Source organism: Acipenser ruthenus, chromosome 27 (genome assembly GCF_902713425.1).
Source record: "Acipenser ruthenus chromosome 27, fAciRut3.2 maternal haplotype, whole genome shotgun sequence".
Classification (NCBI taxonomy): domain Eukaryota; kingdom Metazoa; phylum Chordata; class Actinopteri; order Acipenseriformes; family Acipenseridae; genus Acipenser; species Acipenser ruthenus.
Genome location: NC_081215.1, coordinates 3,065,155 through 3,087,650, shown reverse-complemented (window position 1 = coordinate 3,087,650; position 22,496 = coordinate 3,065,155). Strand labels below are relative to the sequence as shown.

General features: G+C 38.6%; 1 protein-coding gene and 1 long non-coding RNA gene across 15 annotated transcripts in view; one reads left to right on the top strand and one right to left on the bottom strand.

Moving 5' to 3' along the window:
* Positions 1-22,496, top strand: part of LOC117432391 (zinc finger protein castor homolog 1-like) — a 192,779-nt gene that overhangs the window by 131,891 nt on the left and 38,392 nt on the right. The gene's annotated exons all lie outside the window — the stretch shown is intronic.
* Positions 15,589-21,703, bottom strand: LOC117425767 (uncharacterized). Of its 2 annotated transcripts, XR_004660870.2 has the most exons (4): positions 21,307-21,703; positions 18,571-18,645; positions 17,783-17,880; positions 15,589-15,815 (listed from the first exon to the last, which is right to left on the bottom strand). It is a non-coding gene; the product is annotated as an uncharacterized LOC117425767 (long non-coding RNA). The 2 variants fall into 2 exon arrangements; XR_004660871.2 differs by lacking the exon at positions 17,783-17,880.

The following is a 22,496-nucleotide window of genomic DNA, read 5'->3' as shown; positions in this document are numbered from 1 at the left end:
TAACCTGCAGCCCCTGTTGAACCTGCTGTCAGAGTTTGACTAGTCTGTAGGGCGGTGACTCGTGAAACTGATTCATTTTGTCAGCCCATCCCTCTTGCTAAGAAGCCTGGAATTCTACCCATCCTGAACATGCTGGCTGCGTTTTTCTTGGACCCCTAACGAGGTGCTTAATTAAAATGTATTCAAGCCAGCTCTGTTGTTACCCATGCATACAGTGCCGCATCTCACTCCAGAGGTAGAGCCAGTACAGCGGAATGGCATGAAGGGATGAGGGTCTGCTGCTGAGACACTTTTATAGACTGAGACTTAGTTTTATTATATAAAACCTGGAATAAGATACTACTACTACTACTACTACTACTACTACTACTACAATTACTGTTACTACTACTATTGCTAATATTGCTACTATTATTATTATTATTATTATTATTATTATTATTATTATTATTATTATTATTATAGTACAATATCCTTATTTTTCATACAGTACCATACATATCAGAGTAAAACCATGACAGCAGCTTTCTTTCAAATCTTCCCATATCTGGTCCTAAGACAGCTCCTCTATAAACGCATCCCCTCACGGTGTTACGTGGTTAACAAACCTGTCTGCCAGAACACACTAATAGTCTATTATATTAGTAGCAAGCACTTTATACAAGTGCATGTGAGGGAGAGAAAAAAAAAACCACTTTTCATATGCAGAACAGCTTTTGATAGAAATTAGTTTCGCACAATATGTAGATTTCCACAATTGAAAAAAAGGGGTCTTGAAGTGACAGGTTGATATGTGATTAGGCAACAATTAGAGGACTGGAAATAAGCAATGGCAACGGGTCAAGAGCAGTGTAATAGAGCTAAAGGTAGCAGAGTATTGAGAAAACGTCTATGGGAAGGTCAGCAACGGGACCGAAAACAAATTAGCACAGATAGGAGCAGTAACGCTGACTGTCAATAAAGTGACTGGATTAGCTAGGAATCGACAGGACTGGCTTGCTGGCCAGCGTTGAGGGAAGGTACAGGCTGCAGCTTGGTGGACTGTGGACTAGATTTCAGATGCATTTAGGATTCTGGCCCCAGGGGGATGTGGTGCCCATGAGGTCATGAATCGTGCAGAAAACATACAAGTCTAAAGCTCCAGTTCAACCAGCATTTGCATTTCAAGCGATTATAATTAACAATACAAGAAGAGTGTAGAGTAAAATAAAAGAGGAACTATAGGACTGTACCTTGTTACAGCCCTCCGTGGCACACATTATATTTTCATGTTTAGCAACACAGAATATATAGCAAACTCCCCGCCACCAATGGTAAGAGATGCATTAGTAAAATGAATAATTCCACAAAGGTAGGTTATTGGTTTCCTGGTAATGGTGTTAGTATGCTGTTTTACAGTGTTTTGTTGCCAGTGGCGATGAGAAACACTGCACAGACTCATTGTACTGGCATTTTTGTCTTTTTTGGGCACCAGGTTTGAATCTGGAAGCGATCAAAAAAAACAACTGTCCTGATGGCATTCTGTTGGCTGCCAACCAAAAGCAATGCGGCCTCAACTTCAAAAGTGGAGGGACCTTAAGTTGCAGCTTGTGTTGTGTGTCTAGCTATGCCTCCTCCGAATCCCCACCTCGTGTACAAGCTGCTCATTTAGCAAGTGGTGCTTATTGAAGAATAAGGGGCAAATTGGATCCCGTTGGATCTGGGTAATTTGTTCTTTTTGCTTTTCGCTCTAATATGCACCCGTGTATTTTAATTTTTTTGCAATTTAAGTTAACGAGATAGGGTCTGACCTGATCTTTGCCTCGTAGGGTCATGTGAACTCAGTAAGGTTCAAGGACTGCACGAGAGAGGGCCATTTACCCATGTACATGCTGGAAAAGGGCACAAGTTGGCTATGGAAGCGGATGGCTCCAGCTGTCATATCTGTAACTGCTGTAAGATCTCATACAGAGCCTCACCAAACTTCTTACCCCCAAACTGACCTGAATGTAAAGGGAAAGGCTCCAGTGCTTGTCACTAAGCTACCTCGGTAATTGTCATGGCCCTTCAAGGGCGTTGGGCAGCATTGCAAGCAAGCAGGGCACTGCACGCTGTCTTTAGATGGTATTCAAGAAGTTTTCTACAGGAGATATTTCACAACTCTGTGGTGAGAGGGTTATTCCGAATGAGAAAGAGTAAAGCAGTATCAAGCACTGGCACTGGAAATAACATCCTGCTGCGAGCCCTGACATGCTTTGTAATTTCTTTAACCCAGCTACAAAATAATCATTTTGATTAACGCTTGATTCAGACGTTTGAAGTTACGAAATCTTTTTGTAATACCAGAAGCAGCTAGACAGAAGTTTATTTACCAATGTCTGGAGTGATTCTAGGCCCCAGGTAATAGCTTAGTTGTAAACCTTCAGTGGATCAGTTCAGAAGAGGCACGAGCCGAAACTTTTGTTTGCTTGACTTTGCTTGACCTTAGGAAACCTGAATGCACAGGATTCCTAATAACAGGTGAGTTAGCTGATTTATTCATTCCAGCAACCCAACACAACCCAGCACCACCTAGCCCCCTCTAATGGCAGCTTTAAGCACACGCATTTAAACACAGGGGTTGGACACTTTCTGCCAATTTCTTTAAATGAGCAGAACAGCTGAGGTACACCCTTCCAGGACTTGTCAATTTGAAACCAATGCAGTATTCTCCTTCCGTGAATCTGTTTGGGGTAGGTGTGCAAATGAGCCGATAAACCCTCCTCTTACTTTATCCAGCTACACTTGCAATAGCCTGAATTTTTTATTTATTTTTTTTCTGCGTGGGCTGACTTCTGGTAAACTCAGACTTACTATGGAATTGGTTAACAATGTACTTAAAATAAACGATCGTTATTTTAATGTACTTGGTATATTTTAATGTCCCAAAAGTAATGCAGTAATTCAAGCTGTCAAGTTTCTTGCATAAACTAATACATGTATTTATTCTGTCGTTTATCATTTCTGTTCTGAATCAGTATAGATTCTGTGTTAAAGCACATATTTGTCACCAATACCTACTGAGGAGCGACTTTCAAAATGTATTGCATGGTTTTTAACATCAAGACCCCAAAGTGTACGGATGGAGGGTTTGTCTAGGAAGGGATGTCCTTCCTTGGTTGCATAAACAGAAAGGAGATTGCAGATGTGAGCTTAAGATCTGTGGGACCTTTGATTCAGCCACGCACAGTGTTCAATGACAGCTATCACACCAGCCCAGCACACATGTACTTAATACGTCTTATTAAATTAAAACCGTTAACTTAAACGTTCTGAGCAGCCTCGAGTCACCGTCGGTCCTTATTAATTTTTACCTGTGGATCGCTTCAGGACTATAAAGTACAGTGCTAGTAGGTACAGTTTAGATACCTGGGGATTTTCTTTTTCATCATCTTCAATAAAAAACAAAACTCTTACTCAATATGAGCAAAAAAAATATCCCTGTATAAGTCCAGCACCTGGTATAGTTCATCTAAACAACGTGTACTGATACTTAAAATGAACAGTAAAAGATTAGTTAGACCCCATACTCTGCAGATTTTTTTTTTTTTCTGTTTTTATTTCATTGTTGTACACTCCTTCATAAACCATGTTTTATTTGCTTTCTCCTCAAAAAAAATTGAAGAAAGACATTGATTGTCTTTACCAGGGCGTGTTCATTTAGACTGGCTGCTAATCTGTTAGGGGCTACTTTAACCAGGGATACCAGTAGAGTGATGGCTGGTAGTACCCCTCCTAGGGACAGTCAACCATCAAGGCTTCCCCGTCTGGGCCTGACGCAGCAACCCAAAGTGACACAAAAAGGTAGAGGGGAGGTCCAGACCAAGGCTTGATTTGATTCCTTGTTGATAGTTTTGGAGATATTTCATTTCAGAACAAGCTACTTATTAAATGCTGTTTCCATCAGTGGTCAACCACGAGAGAGAGAGAGAGAGAGAGAGAGAGAGAGAGAGAGAGAGAGAGAGAGAGAGAGAGAGAGAGAGAGAGAGAGAGAGAGAGAGAGAGAGAGAGAGAGAGAGAGAGAGAGAGAGAGAGAGAGAGAGAGAGAGAGAGAGAGGAGGAGAGAGAGAGAGAGAGAGAGAGAGAACCAGGGTTAATACATTTTAATAATTAACTTCAGTCCAAGCTAATTGCACTTTTTAAGGCCTTTAACTAGAGAACTGATGGTTTATAGCCAGCTAATACTGGGGCTGGCTGGGTAAGGTGCTGATCGCAACAAAACATATGGACTGTTGCACTGGATGCAATCCTTTTGCTTAGAAAAAGAGTGTTGATAGGGCCACTGCTCTAAGGTTAAATCCTGTGAAATTGAGACCGATAGGACCTTGAGTAATAGAACTATGAGAGGGAGCACCAGAAGTGAGCTGGTTCATCAAGTGATTAGTGACGCCGAAGGGACCAGTGGAGTTAGGGAAAGTCACCCTGTTGTTCATATCAAGCAGGGCCGCCCCCCCCACAGAAACGCCAAGAGCAAACCCTCTAGAAGTGGCACAGCCACACCAACCCTAAACGTCCCTTGAGTTTTGTTGTGTTTTTAATTACTGTTTAAACTTGATTATAAAGTCGCTTGAGCAGGAGGGGCCCGTTAATGATCATTTCTGTGTAAACACAGCGCTGATAAGGGATCTAGTGTAACATAACCCATTATTCTGTGTGGGAATGTTTAGTTTGGGACACAAACTTGTTATTTTTATTGCGCTGATAACAGCGGGGGGAGGGGGGGGAGAATCTGAAATCCTATCAATGCATTAACATTCTGTATTCTGTACAAGCCTATAATAGCATAGTGTCATCTGAAATACAGCTTCATCAGCAGGATGAGAAGTTGTTGTTATTACCTGTCGTATATTGAAAATGCATTGAAAGCTGCTTCACCATCCTTGCCATGTGGCTTGGCAGTAGCTTTAAGTGTTGTTGTGAACGTATAGTTTAAAACAGGAAGGTTTTTCAAGGGGGTGGGGTGCTCAACAATAACATGATGTGACTTTTAGAGAGCTAGGTTGCCTAGTTTTAATAGTAGCCTGGCAACAAGATTTCCTGACAGACACACCTGCACTCAAATAAAAACAATAAGATTATAGATTAGCTCATTTTAGAGGAGTGTTGCTAAAAATGGCCATACAAATATTAGTTCAGGTAGTGCTTCATTTGGTCTCCCCAAGCAGACTTAAAACAGGAAGGTGTTGCGCCACCCCTATAAATATTGGAGAGGGGGGGTTACAATTGGGTTGCAAAAGGTGTTTTGAATTTCTTACTGTATGAAAATGCTGAGCTCCACTGTATGATTTATATTAATGCAAAAATATAAAAACTAAAAGTGCCATCCTCCACTGCTTAGTGGCAACAGGCTAATCAGATGTTAAAGGTGTGTTGATAATATAAAATGGAGGTTTGGGTAATCTCGCTCTGACCTTAAGACCTAAGTGGGAGGCATCCACAAACACCCAGCGTTTAAGGGATTTCATAACTGGCACTGTGTTGTAACACAGGAGTCCGATTGGGTGTTGGCTGTCTGTAATTGGAAGGTTGTTTATTTGAGTACCAGTTCAGCCCGTCAAGGTGAGATGCCAACTGAGCCTGCGGAGATGATGGCCAGTGGGTGGGGAAAGAATTCCCTTCTGCTGATCTTTAACAACTACAGTTAGTGCAGGATCCTTGGCTGGCAAGGTGAAGCACGTTCTTAAAAGTTCAAATTAGGTGCATTTCTGTTCTCATGGCAAAACTCTATGGCCCAGCTCTATCATAATTTGGGAACTTAAGGGTAGTTCAGTTTTCCATCTCCAAATACACTAAAGAGCACTCCTGTGTTGAACTGAGCCGTGGAAATTGTCCTGCAAAGAATAGGGATTTTAAAACATTTCAAGGCTACTGTTGACCAAGCACATGTGTTGTAACTGGTGGGACCCATAGCTAGCCCCAGCTTCAGGGGGATGAGACTATCAGGAAAAACGAAGGTCCTTATACGTAGATATTGCATTTTAGTCTTGAAGGGAGGTGGGGGTGGGTCATCTACTGAACGGCAGGGGAGAGCTTAATACAGTCATGCATCTGCTAATGAGCTGTATATGAGCTGGGCATGTGAGGTGGTGACTTTGTTTAAGCAAGGCAAGCAAATGCAGGTTGCCTGTGGCTTGTAGCCGTGCCAGCTGCCAGCTGCGATCCCAGTCAAGATCTGCTTGTTTTCGTCCCGTTTCTCTTCACCTTGATGTGGGTCGAAGGGGACATCCGTAGAGGAACGAAAAGTTTTTTTTCATGTAAAAATAATAATAAAAAAAACCTTTTTGCCAGTGTCTGCTAGTACTTGAACAGTTCCAATATGCTGATGTATTCTTTTACACACTGTGTTTCCTAAATTGCCTTTGACGGTGTGCATTGGTAATGAAACTTTATGTCCTTGTAGGAAGGACAGCTAGTCCATTTCAGTTAAGTCTGGGTCCATCTTGCCTTTCTGGCTTGTGCAAGACTTTTTTTGTATTATTATTATTTTTTTTTTACCCTGCCCAGCCTTATGAATAAATGAAGCCTGTAAAGCATTTTTTTTTTTCCATATTTGTGTAAATTGCTTTAAAAGCATTTTATCATGTCATAAAAAAAAAATGCAATTGATCTGCCGAGCCAAGCCCATTGGACAGCTGTGTGTTTTGTTAATGGCCACTTTGCTCCAGGCGGCTTATTAAAAAATTTATACAGAAATGCTAAAATTGCATAAATTATTTAAATCTAAAGTAAGCAGTTTTTTTTTAAATTTATTTTGGGGAGTAGGTAGCGATTTACCACAGTGCACTCCCACACACACACACACAAAAGTATATCTATGTTGATGACTTCGTCTCTGCAACCATGGAATGTCACCCATATCCTGGTTGATTGTACTTTCGAGTTTTATGATGTTTTTGCATTGATTTGTTTCCCCGGCGCAGCTGCCGACCTCTATTGAGGGACGAACGTAATCAACGCTGACGCAAATTAGATGGTTATTCGTTTCGAAAATTGACAGAAAAACAATAAAAAAGATGAAATGCTCCCAAATCAATAGATATAATGAAATTCAAATAATCCGAGAGATGAGGTCTCCATGGCAACTGATAATGTGGAAAAGAAAACAATTTAATAAAGGACAGACACGCTTTGAAAACAGATTGGGGGGGTGATGAGAGAGGAGGGGGGGGGGGGCGGAGGGGAGGGGGGTTGTGATGGTTGGTTGGTTGTTGCTGTTGCTGCTGTGAAGGATCTGTGTCTGTCCCAAGGACGCTGGAATAATTAGAAAAGCTTTCAGGACAGAAAGTGCAGATTCAGGTTTTAATACACAAAATTATTTCAGGGGCAGTGAATCGGAAAAACCATTTGTTGGTGACCTTCCTGAGGGGCCCCCTGGTGCAGGGCATGGTGGAGCTCCATGGCTCAGCAGCCTGAGTTATAGCATATTTGTGTTTTTATAGTGGCTCAGGGAATGGAGATGGCTATGGGAGGGTTGTGTGTGTGTGCGGCTAAGGGGCAGCTGGAATGCGGGGGGGGGGGGGGGGGGCTAGGGAGCGAGACAGGCAGAGGAGGGGGCAGTTAGGTAGGGTTGAAGGTTAGGTTGCATTTACAGATCAATTATTTGACGAGCATTAGGAAAAGATATACAAGTTCTAGTGCTTTGGATAAAGGACGCTGTAAAGGGGGAAGCAGTGTCCCCTTTTTCCTGCTCACATTGAAAGGTATAGCGAATAGGAGCCATTGAGTTTTTGTTTCCCTTTAATAACTCTGCATATATAATCAATGTATGTCAAGTCTTTTTGGGGGATTCAGATTTATATAGCAGATAGAATGCAAAATTCTGCATTTTGTTATCAAAAATATGCTTGAAATTTAAGAATACTGGATGATGCAAGTCTAACCTTAAAATACGATTTGTAGGATCGAGGTAGCTTAATATTGCCTTGCACACTTTTGTTAGGTGTATTATTTGTAATGCAGTAGTGAGCAAGGATTGCTTTTTGTAATTTCTTGTAATTTTACTGGCTTTCCTGAGCATTTAAGAACCAGGAGTGTTGTGGGCTGTTCCCAACTCTCAGGTTTAGTTAAAACCTTTAAAACACAATTTGTAGTGTTTCACCCTGATAGCATTAGATTGAGCTCTGAAAAACATTTTCACATTTAGTAGCCAGAAGTCACCCTGCAGGGTTACCAGTTTCATAGCTTGACTGGGTCCTGTAAAACAGTGCGCTAATAACGTGCATTAGTAGTGTCTCCCCCTAGGATCTGATACATAATGCTGTCCAAGAGCATCATTGTTAAACACAGACCAGCCAGCAGCAACCATTTTTGGATTCTTGACTTAAAACAAACTAACCTTTACAGCAAGCAAAGTCCTAAACATACTGGACAATAACCAATGCATTGAGAACACTTTATTATTCCCGGGGCAGCAGTGTGGAGTAGTGGTTAGTGCTCTGGACTCTTGACCAGAGGGTCATGGGTTCAATACCTGGTGGGGACACTGCTGCTGTACCCTTGAGCAAGGTACTTTACCTAGATTGCTCCAGTAAAAAAACTCAACTGTATAAATGGGTAATTGTATGTAAAAATAATGTGATATCTTGTAACAATTGTAAGTCGCCCTGGATAAGGGCGTCAGCTAAGAAATAAATAATAATAATAATAATAATAATATTCAAGAGCAAGTAGACTCTTCACAGAATACAATGAAAATATGATTTTACTTCAGTAGTGTAATATAGAGTATGCACTGAAAAAAAAACTTTATTATTGAATAGCAAGAAGCAATCCAGGAGTGTCCTTCAATTCAGTGACTTGATTAATTATTGCATCTCTCTTAGCCTTCTTGTCCGCTGAAGAGTTTAGGAGGGATGGGTTTCACAGCACTGTAGTGATGCCGGGTACCTGCTTGTGTGACTGCCTGGTGCTGTGCTGCTGTAGCTGAAGATCGGACACACAGCTGATTGAAAGTTATGAGCGAGCCAGAGTATGCAGAGCTACACTAGATGTAGATAGGACTGTGTCCAGGAGTTAGTATTGTAGCACCGGCCTGTGAAACTGAGCCCAGAAAAGTGGTAATGAAACTTGAAATTCCCCATTGAAAAATAACAGAAAGCTTTTAAAAATTGCACTTTTGTGTGAACGGCTGGGCCATTTTTGCGTGTTGTAATATTTTTTTTTCAGCGGCACACCCTTTTGTATTCAATTTATACAGTAACTGCAAAACAGAAATAGCATCAGCACACCAGCAAAAAAATCAAATTCATCTGCAGTATGTCGTTACAGTCACCTGTTGTTAATGGTCAGTAAATCCCAGTACTGAAATATTTTCGATAGCAGTGAATGACAGAGGCACCTTGACTAAGCAGCCACCTGTCTTAAACAGCCACTGTCCCTTTGGTGACTGGTTATTAGTATTCTCACACAACAGCAGCAGGCGTGTGAAGGCATTGTGACACTCCTGTAACACAGGTTGTGTGTGTCAATGTAAGAACTGGGTTAAGTGGCCCTTTCCCCTGCCTGTTTTTTCCACACCAGCTATTGAAAGCAGGAGGTGAAGGACCCCTACTGGTAAAGCGGGCAAACATGTACAGCCCTGGCATCTGTGCTGAGAAAGAGTATTAAGCAGAGTGCAGGCGAGAACAGCCACACAGAGAAGGGAAAATGCCTTGTTTCGTTGAGAGAATTCCACCAGAAATGCAGAGAGAAGTGAGGCAGAGCAGTCTGGATTGTCTCGTACAAGGTAAGGGGGCTTCACGAGCGGGACTCAGCTGGGAATTGAGTTCATTACATGATTAACTCGTTACTTACTTACTGGCTCTTCTCGTTGGGAAGTAGAAGGGGGTGTAAGGGGGTGTGACATCACAGCGCGGCGCAGTCTGTCAGAGTTTAAACAAGTGCACTTTTAGTAACAAAAATGAAAACCTTAACGAGATTTATTTTGAAGTTTAGAGATCAGGAACCTTTAAATGTAGTTCTGCTTTGGAGCACCTAGAGTGAACACGTCTTTAAAGACTGTATCAAGACTAGGCAAGAGATCAGTACTGTATTAGGAGATTTTCCTGTACCTTCACCCAAAGAAAACACTTTTTTTTTATTAGTGGAACAAAGTCTCCTTAACTAAACAGTATATAATGTTGGCAATAGCAATTTGATGACAATGATGATAAAGATTAAAACAGAAATGAAAGTGATTAAAAACTCAGTACAGTGGTGTTCACATTGTATTTAGGAAGCAAAGTCATAGCAGGACCATGCTATTTATATTCAAATTAAGGATGTAATTCAGAATTTACTTGGAAACTGAGTACAGGCAGTTTTGGGTTGCAGTAGCCAGCATTTTGTATCTGCATTTTTTATTTAAATGTGTTCTGGCAGCTGGCTCTGTAAATGTGAGGATTTCCCTCTGTGTTTGTATAAATATGCACTGACAATAGTGTGTACTTGACTTGAGTTTTTATTACAAGAGAGTTTGTAAACGTTATCTAAGTTCCTTTTAATGAGGCTTCTCTGTTCTCAAAATTGCTAAATCCGAGCTGAGCACAAACACACACACGCACTTCAAACACTCTGTCTTGCCACAGCATGGGTCATATTAACTGCTCGCAGGTCCGCCCCCCCGAGTTATTGAGTAGAAAGTTTTTGTTTTCAGTTCATGTTGTTTGTTTTTACGGCAAATAGAGCAGGCCTTGCCTGAAAGGTGAAGTCAGAATTGAGTTTGGCTTCTGTTGCCTTGGTGATTTGGCATCGTTTCCTGAAGGGATTGCTGGCTGCTTTAATGCATCAGTCTGTGTCTGTGTTTTTTTTTTTTTAACAAACCATTTTTTTTTCACTCTGACCCAGTGCGAGATTGATGACTGAATTGTGGAGTACATGTTAACAGTAACGGCTGATTTATAGAGATACTTAGGGTAAGTGAGGCTGCATAGACTTCTAGGGAAAAAAAAAAGATATAGGCCTTTTAAGCTGATGTAAAAAATAGAGCTTTTTTAAAGCTAATAATTCTGATTGCAGCAGGGAAAGGAACACAACTTGTGGCCTGTCTGGAGTCGTGTCATTCCATGTGTTTAATTTCACAATGCCGATAGTGGCACATTATTATAATTATTATGTTACGTATCGTTTTGAATTGTAAGGAAGTACAGTACAAGCAGAACACACACATTAAGAATTGATATCCTTATTTGTGGACAGGGTTTTTTTTCCCTTCTGTATATAAGCAGTGTTGTAATAAAGAAACCTTGAATTCTTTAAAAAAAAAAAAAAGAATGCAACTAGCTTTTAAGCATATTCCCTTTTCAGTATTCACGGTTGACTGAAGAAGGAAGTTTTGTCAAAACATATGTTGACTTACATTTTTTTTTTTCAGTTTCGTAAAATGTCACAATCAAGTTTTTAAAGTTGCATTAAAAAAAAAATACTGGAAGTATGCATGTTCTTGGGTAAAAAAACTAGTTTAACGTTTGTTTTTTTCTAGAGAAAATGCCATTGAAGTGTTTTTGTGAACAATATGACATGATTCTCTAGAAAATCCACAACATTAAGAACCAGTAGAAGAGCCCCTGTTCCACAGGGCTTTGAAACAAGGGAAATTGCATCTTTAACAAGAAATATGTGCTCAGTTCCTCTTAACAACCTTTTCAGAGTGAAATGTTTGGGAGGTCCACAAAGGACAACTTTATTTCTTACTTGGGATTTAGCAGTGGTTCAGCTCTCCTATAAATCCATGCAGCCGTATAGTAAATGACAGTTTTCTCTCTCATTGGAAAAGTCATAATTCATCTTCTAACTCTAATGGCTCCTAAAATCCCAGATAAAGTAGGAGGCTTTTCTCTGTCTTTTAAGGGGTAAAATGACTTCAACTCAAGCCTAGAATGGATCTTTTTCTTCAGATTATTATTATTATTATTATTATTATTATTATTATTATTATTATTATACTACTACATGGGAATTAGGGGACTATATTACAAAAACAATATATATTACAGAAGTCTTGTCCCACTACCAGTTAAATTAAAATTCTAAGGTAGAATTCGGGAGGAACACAAGATCTACTTTGACACCGGAATAGACATCCTGTTAATATTCCTCAAAAGCAAACAGAGCACCTTTTAAAATCTCCTCCGCAAAGAAAAGCCCCATGCATCAGCACCCCATCCTAATAAAGCATGGTTTTCCTCAAATTCACAGCTGTGAAATGTACTGTAGTGGGATTCTATTACTCAAGCCAGGGTAGATTTCTGGCTCTCGGCGTGCCCTCCTGTAATATGCAGGCATATCCCACACACTGTACACTGCCAAGCCTGCTGCCATTGGAAAATAGTAACTTCCTAGCTGATACATTACATTTGTATCTGGTGCGTTTTTACTTTGAAAGCATGACCTGCAGAATGAAAACGGTCTGCAGGAAGCTTGCAGAGTCTGGAAAGCTCATCACTGAACCAAGCTGTAGTTTAGCAAGACCCTTCAGGCCTGCTTCAGGCAGTAGCTATGCAAATTACCACAGTCAACTGGGAGGCTTAACCTGTAAATATGTTTGATAAACTTCCCAGAATGAGCTACGATTGTCAGCCTATACATCAGCCCTCACTTTATTTTCTCTTTCTTTGGAAATGTGGTCTTTTCGTCGGATTTAATGTAGTTTACGATGTAGTTGATAAATGAGGCGCAAAATATTATTTGTAAATATATTGCATGCCATGGTGATGTGGCACTTTGCATTGAGGTGTGCTGTACTACTTAGCATTAGTTTGAATTATTCAAAAACCTTTACGAATTGCTTAGTGTTTGCAATTCTATTAGGTGACAATCCTGTTACATTTCTAGCTGGTTTTGAAAGCGAAATGTTAAAAAAAAGGATGCTTCGAGATATTAGCATCACTGTCGGCATGTGTCGGTAGTACAAGTGGCATTTTGGAGCCTTTCCTTTTTGATCTTTACATCAAGTCTTTTCTCATTTTCAATCTGGATCTCAGTCATGGGTAGTAAATGAACCCTATCCGCTGAAAGACATTTCAGAAAATGCACTGATACAGAGAGTCAGCCACCAGAAAGACACCCATGTTTAAAGTCGAAACTTCATCATTTATTAGAATTTAAAGGTGCTGAGTAGTAAGAAAGCGAAAAAAAAAAACCTACAAAGTTAGACTATATCAATTTTTGGAAAAACATTTTTTTTGGTCCAAACTAGATAACACCTGTTAATAACATTGTGTGTTATGGAAACAGAGAAATACTGTATGCCTTACAGAGATTTAGGAAAGCTGCTGAACCAGTTCAGTCATGCAGGTTGTACACAGTATTTTATTCATAGCTCTTTTAGTTTGTGGTAACAATTATACAAAAGGATTTGCCTGGAAAATGGCTATACAATTGCCAACACGATCCAATTAGTTTTTAATTGAACTGTCCATGCTGGATTCCCTCAGTACAGCAGAACTCTACAGTACCTGCATTGTATTTCAGTGGGGTATCAAGCTGTTTGGGTATTTTTCAGTGCCGTACCAGTCAGTGGCTGCCATGTCAGCTGGCTGTTTGTCAACAGTGTCACAGAGCCCGGGAAGCTATTGGCACTGTACAGAAGTGAGGCATATTAAACAGATGTAGTAGGTAGGGTAATTACTGGCTATGCAAAGAAAACAGAGGATGATGAAACAGGCTCTTATAGGAATAACATAGAGTTAATGAGCGGGTGACACAAACAAACTAGCAGAGAAAAGGCGACTGTGATGTCAGGATGCCCGTGATCTTTCATGTTCTGGGAACACTAACACCGTGTACTATGTATCTATCCCCAGAAGTACAGTAAATTCTGCCTTTTGCAATGGAAAAATAAAATAACACTGCATCTAATAGTGTGGACAGCAGCTTTTACTGCTGCAATGTGTCAACGGAGAAATGTTTTCAGTGCTTTTGTGTTCATTTGAAGAACTGTTTAAGCATTGTTGATCTGAATATGCAAAGCGCCATATGGTTTGATTTACACTGGGACTAGGTGTGTCTAGAAGGTAATGTTATGTTGATGTATTTTTGACATAATGATAATAGGTGTAGTTTTAAATCTGCTTCTTGCCTGCTATTAAACTACAGGTACAAACTATAGCTCTGCAGTAAAATACTATGTGGGATCCAAACGGGTTATATTTTTGGATTTCAATCGGTGCCTTGGCGCAACTGTGATTAAAAGTGAAAATTCTGACACATTAGGATGCACACGGGAAGTAACCTTCTCCATAGCGTTCATTATTAGATGCATGACAGACCTGAATATTTATAAAATATTCTTAAATAATTAATAAGAGCAATCTGCTACAGTAATTCATCAGATTTGCACTTCAACAGAGTATTCACTTAAAAAAAAAAAAAAAAAAGAATATTAATGTTCAAGAAATTTAAAATGGGAAAGACACAAGCCTCAATATTTGTCAAGCTGTGATAAGGATATCTTGTTGAGACTGTGTTTAAGTTATTGATTTGCTAATTTAATTTTAAAATGTCACCCTGGCTTTAAGTATAACTGCATTCCTTTCATCAATGATGGCTATAAAAATAGGCGCGGTTCAACAACGTGTAAGGCTGATCTTAATCAATTCTGTTTTAATGTCCGATCGGCTGCCAGGAGGGTGATGCTGCATTCGTTTAAAATAATCAACCTGATTTCAGTAGATATGGGAGATGCTTCTCAGCACACAGTATTTTCACACTTGCATAATATTTCTGAGAAAGAGGTAAGGAGTAAACACCTTTGTGGTTAATTCAGAGATGATAGCGTTGCTGAAAAAAATACATATTTTTAAACTTTTTTTTTTTAAAACATTGAAATTATTATTATTATTATTATAATTATTATTATTAGTATTAGTGTTATTATTAACTCAAATTACTTCTGAATTTCAGATAAACTGCAGGATAAACAGACCTTATTTCTGCACTGATTGGGGATCGTTATAATAGTATTCAAACTCTAGTTGCAGTGCAGAGTGCGTTACCTGCGGTCTCACTATAATACACTATTTCTAGCTGAAGCAGTTTACTGGAGACTCCTGAAAAAGACAGTAATCGAAGCATTATCCTACGACACTAAGAGGTTTTCATTACGAGTCTTTTAGTCCTCTTCCATTTAGGTACTGTAGAGTGACCACAAGCCAGGGTGGGAGGATCCCTGGGGTATTTGGGAAGTCCCCTATGGGAATCATGTGTGCAGCCCGAGGGGTTAATGGGAATGACAAGACACTGCCCACGGGCTCATTACAACAGATAGTCTTCTGAACAGGATCGGGCGAAAGCAGTCCTGTACCTGTTTAACATGTCATTGAAATTAAAGCCATTCAAAGATTGTACCCACAACTCTGTGCACATTTGAAAGTGAAAGCAGATATTTCTATAATAATTCAGGTACTATTTCTGTAGACCACAGCTTTGTAAATTAAATAAAAAAAAATATTTTACGAAATTTCCCATTTGAAGCCTCGACTCCGTTCGGGAGCTCCCCTTTTTCAAACCGAGTAGGTTGAGTTTATTGTTTAAACATTTAAGCATGTTTTAACTTTTTAATTATCCCCTTGTCAAAAATACACACGTCAGATGTCAGCTTTACTGTAGTTTTTATACAGTGATGTGTGTACAGTGTAAGGTCTTTTATTCAAATTTATTTTTTCAAAGGATTTTCCATATACACGTACAGTACATGTCTCATGCACATTATTGTAGTATATTATTAAACAAATAACAGCAGTTTGTGTGTCTTCCCTCTGGGGCCTGGGAGTCACATTCAGGAAGGGCAGGTGGCAGGCTGAGGACACTTTTAGATGTCTCTGTTAGAAAAAAAAATTGGAAAGAAAGAAGCCACAGCACTGAAAACATGTTACTGTACTAGCAATTTGGGATCGATGTTATGAGCAAAACATCCTGTCTCCCCCGAATGCATGTTTTAAGTTTGTGCCATCAGATGTTACTCTGATTTCAAGGAGCAAGTGTAAGAATAAAATTTTAACTGAACTGAAAACCATTTAAAGTTTTTTTTTTTTTTTTTTTTTTTTTTTTTAGGGTTGAGTTTGCGTGTATTTTCAGATAACCTTTGTATCAAATCAAAATCGACAGTTTCCAAACCAATTAATTATTATACAGTGGTGCTGACACTATCTTTTCTGTGTTTCATATTATCACCACTTATCAAATGTGGAAACATTCTGCATGTAATGTATATTAAGATTCTTCTTTACACTTATAGTTATTAAGAACTATTGTTTAAACCTCCAAATTTGAAATTGTGCAGAGAAATATGAATGTTTTAAAATTAAGAAAACAGTGTTTCAAAAATAGCAAATTGTTATACTATTGCTTGCTTAATTGTATTTTTTAAACCTATAAAAGCTGAAAAAAAAGTAATATGTATGTTGAAACTTTTTGAGTTCCCTTTTTCCTGTAATAAAACATTTTTCTCTGGGAAGAAAGGGGCGTGCCTTGAAACCCAAAGTGAATGCTTTTTAGGTTTCACTTTAAGGTCAGTTGAGCAGCCAGTGTTCACATTGAAATATGACAGTGCTATATCAAGGCTAACATGACGTACACAACCACTGGTTAGAAGCCGATAGGCATTGCTGGTTCCTATTAACCAGTGATGCCAGGTAATATCAAGTGAACGTAGTGCTTTGAGTGCGAACCATGTAGTGCACCTAGCTGTGCTGAACCAGGTGGGGAATTATTCACTTCTAATTGATAACTAATGGACCGGCTTCTGTTGGATTTTACTCTGGAGATTCTGTCCTAATGGCAGTGGCTTACTCAGCAGCGCACTCAAGAACTGGTAAATGAAATATATTCAAAAGATAACGAGTTAGAGTGACAGCCATTTTTACTTGGCTGTACTGCACTGTGATGAAGCTCCACTCCTGCCACCAGCTTGCCTGGCCACTAACTAGGGCACCCCATGACCACTCAGCCAGTTAATACAGTGATATTAGCTTGGGGGGGGGGGAGGGGGCTTCAGTTGCTGCCAGTAAATACACTTTTTAATTCTTGGTGTACCACTTTTACTGTTGTCCATTTGTGATGCATAACTACATGATGGCTCTGTGCCCTGAGCTCATTCCGCTTCATGTGTGCTTTAGTTTCACAACTTTATTATTGTCTGACTGGAATTCATATTTCTGCCCGGTTAGTTAATTCTTTGTGCTGCATCAAAGTGGCATTCATTAAAAAAAATATTCAGTTTGTGTAAGTATGAGGGGGGAAATAAAAAAAAATAATTAAAAAAAAACCCTTCAATAATATGTATATTTAAGAGCAGTGGTATAGTATTAAAGATAAACTACCACTTGCATGTGTTTATGCAGTATTTGCAGAGGGATGCAGTTCACAAATCACGTAATAGCGCTTCCTACATGAGGACAGACAACTCGAGACTGAAGATTGAAGTAGCAGCTGTTAATCTTTTAGATGTGATGTACATTTTCGGCTAACCAAGGTATCAGTAACTATTTCGTTATTGATGAAGCGCATCAGGTGAAGTTGAATCAAACTCAAAAAACTTAAAATAATTTGAATAATAACCCTGGGAGCTACTTACAGCATGTTACATGTACAGTAACTATGCAGTCTTTTATGTCAGGAAGATGGCTGACTAATTAACTTGCAGATAACAGGCAGTCACAAAACCTCTATTAGTATTAGGATGTCTATCCTATTGTTTCTTTTTAATAAGCATTTTCTTGTAAAAGGAGAGTAGGCTTTTCAGTCTGTGGCTCACTATCACAGTATACTAGCAGCCTAGTTAACTCACTGCTGCTTCCTGTGTCCCCTGCTTGCTGGTTCTTGCGTGTTTGTTGTTTGGCGTGAGTTTCGCACACACAGACTGCAAGGCTCGTTGTCCCTTGATAGCTGCACAGAGGATATTGCATTAAAAAGTAAGCCTGGGTTTCCCAAGGTCATTGCAAAGACAGAATGCAGCGTGCAAGGTCACATTCTAGACTAAAAGCAATAAGTGCTTTATTGATAAAAAAGCAAGCAAGCAGACAACGCAGCTGATGTATTAATAATAAAATAGATTTTTTTTTTGTTTATGGCCCTTTTGAAATGTTTAATACAACGTATCGGTTTTTGTTAAGCATTTCAGTTTACTACTTAGTTATTTATTTTTCCTCTCTGTTAAGATGAAAGCTGTTTCATATTAGAATATTAGAATATATTATTAAAAATAAACCTTTTTTTATCGGACTTAACTTTCAGGGATGTTTTTTTTGTTGACCACATCTTGTCAGCATGTTTTGATGCCAAATGTTACTTGTGAATTAACTCAATTGTAATCAGATTCTGAGCTTGTATATCGACTCTGTAGAGCCATATAATTGTTACTTTTAAAACTGCATTAAAAGTTAAATGTTCAAACAACACAGTAGAAGATTACACCAGAGCTGTATTCTCCCTAAAGGAAAGTTTTTAATAATATCAAGCCATCTGAAAGAATTTCCCACACTTTAACCTTTAATAAACTGAAATAATTTAAAAGACAGAAGTCGCTTCCAGACTCTTGACTAAGAGAGACATCACGATGAAAATATTATTACCTACCCAGGGCTATTGGACCTGCCAACCAATCTGCAGAGACTGAAGAGACTGTATCGCTTGTACAAACCTCTGAGCCATCTGAATTGAAACACAAGGGAATATGTTATAAATTAACAGAAATTGCATTTTTTAAAGAAAAAGATGCATTACAATTGGTATGAAAAGACAACAGCTAATGGGGATTGAGAGGCGAGTAATTGCCCTGATCTAGTGTGTCGTCTTTATCCTACGGAAGTAAATCTGACTGGCAGCACAGTAGGCCTCTCTTTTGTTTTTTTTAAACATTTTTTCTTTGTGTCAACACATCACTTGCTTGTTTGGCAGTTGTTGCTGTTTTTTCTTTCTTTTTTCTTTTTTAAAACAGTAGCTGTACTAGAATATTCATTCATTCTCTCTCTCTCTCTCTCTCTCTCTCTCTCTCTCTCTCTCTCTCTCTCTCGCTCTCCCTTTTTTTAATGTAGTTAGGAATGGCATTGTTTTTAATTATCAGAACCCAGAAATTATTATTATCGCTTTTGACGCGGCAATTAAAACTTCAGGTCAGACACGCAACCAGCAGTGATCAGCAGTGAAGCCGAGAAGTTTTAATTAGACGATCAGAACCATTAATGCACAAAAAAAAAGGTGTGCGCAGGGAAATTAATGCAAACGTCTTAATCAGGGTTACCGACTCCGAAGAGGAGTCAAGTGAACAGAGAGCAAAAAACAAATCATTTCCGCACCACTGGGACAAATCTCAATTAAATATGCATGCAGAAAATGGAAATTTTAGCATCAGCATAGACTGTTTGAAAAATACTGCAAATCTCACGACAGGGTCACGGACCTGCTTATTGTTATTCTTGTGTAATGAAAATGAAAAAGAGGCCAAATGTAGGGGTCTGGGTTATGCTGTGTATTTGTCCATCAGCCTCTTTCTGTTTAGCTTACTCTGGGCTGAAATGCAGCCCAGAGATGCTTTTTTTCTACCTGAAAGCTGTAAATTAGAGAAGGGAGCTGCACTGGGTTTTGACCCGAATGCCTACAAGTAGCACATAGAGTTCTTAAATGGCACCTGACAGCCAGAGTCAAAGTCGAGGGGTGAACAATGACAGTGAAACTGGAACAAGTAATGGGGCTCTCTTGACAGGAGATTAAGAAGATGACCCACACTTTACTAGTTTCTTTTTAATTAACTCAAGTATTTTTTTTTTATTTTTTTTTATTATAACACTGAAGTCAAAGAAGCCCAGCATTATTTCATTTGAATGTTAGTGGACTTACACTGCAATATAGTGCCCATCTTCTTCATTGGGGCATCCCTGTGTTACCAAACCTCCAGCCCACACACCCAATTTGCTGGGACCTTTAGCTTCAGTTAGTTACATTTAATTCTAAACAAAACAAATGTTATCTGCCTCATTCAGTTTCACTAAATGTTGCCCACCACCTCCTCGGTTTTCAAACATTCCCACGCCCCTGTAGCACTGCTTAATTAGGGCTGAATATATATAGTAATGTACTCAACATTCAGCTCAGTGTGTTTAACTGGTAAGAGCCCCCTGCTAGCTACTGAGTGCTGATTTATGAACAGGATTGGGTGTGTTTGGAACGTGGCTCTGTGTGTACAGACTTTGCATGAATTAAGAGAAACGAGTAAACCATGCATTAGATACTACCAGGGGGGGAATAGTCATTACTAGTACGTTTTTTAACAAGTGCATTTCTTCTTAATGTTGTGCATTAAGGGGAATTTGAAGTCCATACAGATATTAGTCGTAATCAATATACAAGTAGTTGCTCGAGTAATCTTGTGATATTTATAGTCAATAAACTATACAATAAAGAACTGTAGGACTGTACGTTATTCGTATCATTGTAACCTAAGGGCTCCTGCACTAAATAAATGATGTTTAAATCTGTTCTTTTTCATTCTGTTTTCTTGGTTTTATTTACAGTAGCTTAATTGCTGATTTATTATTTGTTTTCAACTGAGGTTTAGAAGTCATATTTTTTTCAGCCCGTCTCCCGAGTGCAAGGCTTGTTTTAGGAAAAAGTCAGAAAAATCTCAGGAGGAAATCCAAAGGGTCGCTTTTTCATGTTTATCCCAACTGATTTTTATATTGTGCACAGTGCAGGTTAGCAACTGAAGTAAACACTGGGGTGTAACCATAGTAATTGCTATTGTGTGCTCTATAGTCAATACAGTAATGACTACTATATGGTTAAACTGCATACTGATACGATAGCATAAGCTGTTTTAACCAAAATAGTAGTAATAATAAGAATAACAATAATAATAACATAGGGCCCTGTACACACAAAACTGGAAATACTATTTTTAAACAGTGTTTTAAAATGTTAGAATACACTAATAACCCCACTCTAAAATAGGTTAAAAAAGGCTTCTTGAACTGCAGACTTGATGTAAAGGTCTTAAACATTTGTGAATAGATCACATAATCATATTGCTTCACAACCCAACTTAAATTCAACAACCCCTTTACAATGCATCCTTGCTTTAACACAAATAGGAGTGAGTGAGTGAGTGAGTGAGTATTTAAATTGAGGGTCAAACCGTACATAGCAAAATGATTTTGCTTCACAACAATGTTAGTGCGGGTAACAAACAGTTTAGCTTTATACCCGTTTGAATTTGGTGTAACAGTACTGTACTTCTCTTTTAGCTGAGCTGTAAAATGCCTGTGTTAACTTGGGCACAACAGAAAAACAGGATTAATTTTAGCCTCAATTACTTACAATTACGAACTGCAAACAATCATGAGCCCAGGCTTTTTTTGTTTTGTTTTCAAACAATGTGCTGATAGTTCCTCCGCGTGCTTGTTTGTGAAAATGGACATAGAGTCGGTAATGGAAAGAAAAAAAAGCGTCTTGGAGGTCATTTCCTACAAGGAAGGCAAGATTGCCATGCAAAGGAAATCAGTAGTTATAAAGCATGAAATATAGAATGCTGTAAACACAAAACGACCTTTGCTGTTACGCCCAGATGACCTCAATCTTCCTCCTGAGGTTTTCTGAGAAAATACTTTAAAATTGATGTCTTCCACTTCCTAATAGTTTTTCCAGCTGATTTTTTCCAAATTGCTGTCCTCTAGACGACGACCTTTTAACCCTGACAGCCGATTGTCTAAAAAAAAAAAAAAAAAAAAAAGCAATTATCGTCTGTTTATACGGCCGGCTAACAGTCAACACGATTCCTAAATCATTGTTTCAAAAGGAAGTTGTAGATGTAAATACAGTAACTGAGAAAGCATGTGCTGGGAACTGAATAGTTTGTAATTGGCAGGCAAGACTGAACCAAAAGGATTTCAGTGCATTTTGAACAGACTGTAAGTTAATTAATCAACAGGTTCAGTGTTGGCAATTAAAAAAAATATATATATATATATATATATATATATATATATATATATATATATATATATATATATATATATAGTTTTTTTTGTACTTGCAGTGTTTGTACAGTATTTATTTATTTGACTGAACTTTAAATAAATCATTAACCCATTCTATACAACATATTCGTTTTTTTGGTGTGCAGTACTCCTATTCGGTTACAGGGGATCTATCTCTTTCTGTTAACATTAGTGCGTAGGTCTTTAATAAAGTGCATCTATCAGACCTAGGTTTGTGCCTGTGTTGCAGATTGGGTTCATTCTCAAGTTTCTCCATGCTTCTCAGTTAGATTACTTACTTATGTATTTTCTTTCTGTTCCGAATCTAAATGTATTACATGCTGTATTATAGGAAAAGCTTAAGTCTGATGAGAAGGTGTGTTAAATAAAAAAATCTTTAGTAAGAAAATAATGAAACAAATTTGGCATACTGTATACAACATTGAAACATTCAATTTTAAAAAAAAAATGTAGTTCTATCTATTTAGAGAAGTAAACTTAAAAATGTTCAAAAAAAAAAATATATATATA